The sequence below is a fragment of the Pseudoliparis swirei genome, chromosome 15 (assembly GCF_029220125.1).
Source record: "Pseudoliparis swirei isolate HS2019 ecotype Mariana Trench chromosome 15, NWPU_hadal_v1, whole genome shotgun sequence".
Lineage (NCBI taxonomy): Eukaryota > Metazoa > Chordata > Actinopteri > Perciformes > Liparidae > Pseudoliparis > Pseudoliparis swirei.
The window spans coordinates 11394528-11400905 of record NC_079402.1 but is presented as its reverse complement, the minus strand read 5'-3'; the positions used below and the strand labels follow the sequence as shown (position 1 = coordinate 11400905).

Sequence of the window (6378 nt, the reverse complement as noted above, 5' to 3'; positions counted from 1 at the left end):
ACAGCGTGTCGGTGTGGCTGGAAACGGCACTGCAACTCATTTGTCTCCACTGCTGCAGTAGAGGAGGAATGAAAGTAACACCAACAAAGATCCAAATCATCCTAACAGTGCTTCGGCACACAGCCCTAATCCGATGAGACCTTACCATTACCCACAATGCTACGGGGCAGCCAACTCCCAACTCCGCCACATCAAAGAGCAAATAACTTGACAACTAAAGCATTGAGAAACGTGCGGACGGTTTCTGTGAAGTGACCGTGAGCTCTGAAATATATGAGACACGTCAACAACAAAAAACAAAATTTGCACCGTGACTGAGAAGCCTTGGAAAACAGTCCTGATCTCACGCAATGCATTGTGGGTAATTCTCTCCTCACAGGGGGCTCCACTGAGTAAGCAACAATTAAGGCTGAACACTATGTTAAGTTAAAAATAAAAATGCAAATACTTTTATAGTACATATAATATGAACAAAATTATAAATAAAATATATATTGAATTATTATTTATTTTCTTCTTCTTCATTTTTTTCCCTCAATGCAAATACTTTTATAGTATAAATAAATAATACACGTGTTTCTATACATGTTTTTTAATAAACCACATATATGTTTTATATATAATGTATATATATATATATGTTCTTAACGCTGTTGAATTCTGTTTATTACTGAGCTTCTAGTTAACGGAATTGTTTTAAAACAGCATTATATATTGAGGCGTTTCTATTTTTTGTCCACATATTATATGTATATGGTAATTAAGAACTCAATGCATGAACCATCATCTAATTAACACTTTTAATAAAGTGGCACGTGTGTATATTCTACATTAGCTGGTTCCGGCTCTTCACTGGACCTTCATGGAGTTCATACTGAGCCAAGTAGCATGTGTGCGACACTCGTGGATCAAGTATAAAATACCCTGGTACCCAGATTCATCCCGACCCATTTCTTTTATTTGTACGCCTAAAAGAAGAAGAGCGTGAGTTTGTGATCGAGTGGCAGGTGTCTGCTTTTTTAAGAGCGGCCCGTGCCACCAGAACACCTGCACGGTAAAGAGAGTTGTCTTTTTGTCTCTTCCAGACAGTTTTAAGTTTAGAAACAACTTGTTTTTAATAATGGAGTCTGCCTCTTCACTTCTGCCCCTGTGGAGGTGGGAGTTATATAGTATATATGTTTAGTATATATAAATATATATCTATACTAAACACACACACATATATATATATTTAATTCATTTACATATATATAATATATATATACTAAACACACACACATATATATATATTTTACATTTATTTATATATATATATACATACTAAACAAACACACACACACACATATATATACATATATTATATATGCATATTTTGTATATATATATATACATATATATATATATATATATATATATATATATATATATTCTGCACAAAACACTGTTTGTTAAATATCTAAATTCTCATATTGGAAATGGTTTTAAGAAAAGGAAATGTTCCTTTAAATTCTCTTTTAGTATTGAAGAGCTATATTGTTCTATATTATGCATATCATGATCTTTAGGTCCCCCCCACCCCGCGAGGTTGTGGACGTCTCCACAACCTCTTACCTTGAATACCACAGAGCCCCCCTATTGGGAGAGAGTGTAGCTGCAGGTGAATCTCACCAAACCGCCACACACCGGGAGAGGAGTAGCTGATTCACAGAATCGCCTGCCCCTCTCCGCAGGGAGGGGGGGTAGGCGCTTCAGATTCACCTACCCCATCCGCCCCTTCTGTGGAATTCACAAGTAATCCTCAACCCCTTCTGAGAAAAGAAAGGGTGCTGCAGACTGCTGGAAATCACTTATATATAGACTTTGGTTCGGCGCTCCGTGACGTCACTAGCGAGTAGCGACGTCACAGCACAGAACCAAAGGAAATGTCATGTGACAATGTTTCCATGGCTTACAAGGTCACGGAGATCGACGGCACTGACAAGAACCTGTTTATATGTATGAACATGTTGTGTATGTAAATATGTACTTATGTGTGTGCATACTACTGTTTATATCTGTCACGGGACACAACATGTAACTATCTAATCTTTGATGAAACAATGTAATTCTCAGGCCAGGTTACTGACGCTATAATGGTGCTAAAACGCTAACATCCGCTAGCTGAACGGCGCTAGCCTTAATTAACTGGCTGCTGCAGGTGATGCTGATACCCGAGAGGCCGGAGCTGTTCGGCAGCTCGGACAAGTTAGCGAGCCAGGGGGCCGTTGCAGCTTCTCTTCCTCATCTGAATTAGGATAATGTGTCTATAAATTATAAAGACAACATATTTGATTCTTTTTTCTGAAATAAAACTTTTCTCCACATTCCACTTAAAATGTAGGCAGTTTAATTTTCAGGAGATGAATATGTACACTTTTAATGTCATCATTTACCTCAGGCAGTAAGCAATTACTGTATAATAGATTTACAAAGCAAATACTGACATAGTATTCTGTCAAGGCATATTCCAGCATCAAAGTAGGATTCAAAATACACAAGTACAGTTTTGTTCCACATAATATATGAAATCATTTATCACTTTCATTACTATTTTTAAAATATCCAAGAATTTGTGAAAAAAAGAAAGAAAATATTAGTGTTCTCTTGTAGGGGACAATAAGAAAATACAATCAGCAGTTCTCATAAATGCATTGAAAAGTAGTAGCAGCCAATGAGAGCGAGAAAGAGAGAAAGATAGAGGGAGAGAGCACTCAAAAAGAAAACATAAAAATATAGACTTCTTTAAAAGGATGTACTCTCAAGGAACTGGATATTTTAAGGCATTTAAAAAAAACATGGAATGTAATTTGGCAATTTCTGCCGGTGTTAACGCTCCTCCACTTTTGTTTTGATCTGTGTGACTCAGTCTCTTTACGACGGCTACTATCCAGAGATGTTTTCCTCCGCTTGAAGGCATCTGAGGACGTACAGGATCACTTGATAGCAGAACACATATTGCTCCTGTAAAAAAAGAAGAAGAACAAAACAAGGGAAAATGAACCAAACAGATGATCAGAGCAGTTAAGAATCAAGCTATTTAAATAAAACTTTAAAGCTCACCTCTGTCTGGATCATTCCCTGCCTCTGAAGCCTCATGTTCCTAACCACATCTGAAAGGTCAAACTAAGCAAAGAAGAGACGAATAAATAAAAAAACAGAACCTTCCTTTATGAAACAACACACAATACAAACGTGATAAAGATCGTCCGCTTACATCGGCGTCTTTACTGATGAGACCCAGGACCACGCCGATACAGATGAGGGTTCCCGATCGGCCGATGCCCGCGCTGCAGTGGGAGACGATGGGCCCGATCGTGGACGTGCCTCATGTAGGAAATGAAGGTGAGCAGCTGCTCGGGCTGCTCGGGCGTCCCGTGGTCCGGCCAGCCCGTGTAGTTCAGATGAGTCACGTGCTGTATCTCATTGGTCTGAAGGAGGAGAGACTCTCAGCTTAAGGTGTCAGGTTCACATTTCTTTTTAATCTTGTAAACAAACTAACCTGGACATCTTTGACTTCAATGAGTCGGATGACGAAGTTGTCGAGGTATTGGTCTTTGATCAGCGTGATCTGCAACCGGTCGTCCACCATCTCCGCCGTCCTCGGCGTGTCCGGCCAGTACCGCTGACATTTCATCTTCCCGCCCTCGACTTCCTGGGTCATCATGGCGATGACGTTGGACTTCTGCTCCCAGACCATTTGCCAAAAGTCCCCCAGAGTCGTGGGTAAGGGCCCCTGACATGCGATGTAGTTCTCCTCCTTCACGGACATGTTGATGAAGTTGGCGTTGATGTAGCCGCCGTCTCGGCCCAGCACAACTCGAGTCGTGTCGACTGGAAGAGATTTGGACAGGGAAAAAAATAGATTTCTCAATTGATGTCCAACATTTTAAATATCTAAACTTATAAAAAAGCCTTCCTGCTTCCCGTGAGGAAACACTTTCTTACAGGGAACGATGTTCTTGTAGCGGTTCTTCTTCTTGTTCTCCTTCGTCTGACCGATCAAACAGTCGTCCAGCGGCTGGAGGTTCTGAAGATTCTGCCGGGGTGGAAAAAAACCGAAAAATTACATTCACGGATGATCAATTCATCGAATTAATTGCAATTAATTCACAGGCATCGCAATTCTTGGTAGATTCTTACATCGAACTCCTGCAGCGGGACCTTCTGCTCCAGAAGGCCCCTCATCATGCGGACCACAGTGTTGAGCTGCGGGCCCGTGTACTGGCCTTCGGGGACCACCTTGATCAGGGGCAAAGAGGTCAGCTCATCCTCGGTGATGATTGGCTCGTCTGGAATTGGGGGTAGAAACAGTTAAAGCAGATTTACGAGAAAAAAATTGCCCCAAAAGATGTTTTGTCAATAAAGACAAATCTTAAATGTGAAAACATATTAGGCGAATGTTTGACCCATGACTTCCTCTTTATTTTAGACTCCATTCTCACTGCACGAAATGCATTAAATGTTGGAATCTAGATCTCTTTTGCCAACCCAGATTATGTATTCCCTTCTCACATTAAATCAAAATTAAAATCCAAAGCCGCTCTTACCGTCTCTCGATTCAGAGTTCATGTTTTCAATTGGCAGCTCATCACTCCCCCACGTGATCTCATCTTCCTCCTGCTGTCCAACACTCATTTGCAGATAGCTGTCGATTAAAAAACAGAACCAGTGAGAAGCTTATTAATATATTCAGAGCTACGAGTGAACCCGAGAATCAGAATCCTACTTTTCATTCCTCGGATCGTCTTCCACTTCCACTTCCCTGGAACTCTATTTTGAAAGAATAAAAAAAAAAAATCGTCTGCTGCATTTAGCGTCAGAGTTTCATCAAGATGGAAAGATTAGAATTGAACCTCAGGGGAGTCTTCGGGTAAAGAAGAGCCGTCGCAGTCGGTGTCCTCGGAAAGCTCTGCGCTATGCTGCGTCTCTCTCTTGTGTCCGAGTGGATCCTCTTCATAGTCTGTACACAAGAGCGGGGCGCCGAGTTTGTGAAGGAAACAATCGTATTATGAGATATACACAAGTCAAATGAAACAACACTCATGGTTCTACAGAGACTTCTAGCCTGCACGTACCTATTGGTGGTAGAACAGGGCAGCTGCCGGGTTTCAGCTCATTACGGAGAGGAAACAGAGTCTTTGCTCCACTGTCCTCACTCACATCTGAAAGCAGCAAGAAGGAGCGTGGGGTGTGTGCAGAATATTAATAATAATGATGGCACTGGTCACATTTTGTTACAGTATAATGACATCTTCGCAAATGAGACAAACAGATTCCACGTTCTGCGTCTCTTGCCTGTGTTTCCATTGCACTTGTCCGAGTTGATGGGCAGATAGGCCATGTAGGTGTTTGGGTTCTGGTCGGGCGGTCTGGACACGATGAGATGCACCGGGCCTTTAGCTTTACGGATGGTGGTGACGGCTTTGGTGTGGGACACGCCGGTCATGAGTTCCTCATTCACCTGCAAGAGACATCACAACGTTTGACACACGTGAGGAAGAAAGACAAAGCATGCAGGATAAATGCTCAGCAGATTGAACGCTTTGCATTTGTGTTATTTTGTTTGTGTACGGTTCATAGGGTGGGCAGAGGTCACAGTAAATGATATAAATAATAACTTAAATAGTAGTCCATATATCAATACGCACTTGACTTCTGAGCAGCAGAGGTGAAATATAACTCACTTTCAGCAGCCGGTCTCCCACTTGCAGTTCCCTGGAGGTCTCTGCTAGTCCTCACAAAGATCCCCCTCTCTCCTCCAATCACAGAGAACCCCAGACCTCCGGCCTGCAGCTTCTCCAGGTCCAGATGTATGATCTCCTCCTGCACGTGCAATAAAAAGAAAAGTGGATTCATACTTTAATCTGTGATCAAAACTTGAGTCGACGACTGTCTGGCAGTGACGTTATAATCACAAGAAGAAATACAAATGTATTTCTAAACTTACCCCTGAAGGACAAATTGCTGCTAGACTCTCTGTATCGCTCGGATCTTCTTCTTTCAGAAACCCTGAAACAGAAAACAAATTATATGCAAAATAATAGACACAATCAGCATTTTATCATATTTATTTAACAAGTCACGCCTTTAAAATCAAAAGCATACCATTCATGCTGGATGAAACTTTGGGGCTAACGTTGTTATTAAGAAAAGAGACACTCTTCTGCCAGGGGGAAACGGGCTTTCCATCCCTTTGAGGAAATAAAAATGATAAAATGACTTGTTTTAATGCCATTCAGATAACATGACAAATCCCATTCAGGCTACACGCGCCATTCTTTTCTCGACTACCTCGTGGCTTTGAGTGTGAGGTCGTCGAGCGACAGGTCCATCAGTCTG

The 6378-nt window shown here is 41.5% G+C and overlaps 1 pseudogene; it reads right to left on the bottom strand.

Moving 5' to 3' along the window:
* Positions 1 to 2363: 2363 nt before the first annotated feature.
* On the bottom strand, positions 2364 to 5810 carry LOC130205505 (tyrosine-protein phosphatase non-receptor type 13-like; annotated as a pseudogene).
* Between the last annotated feature and the right edge of the window lie 568 nt (positions 5811 to 6378).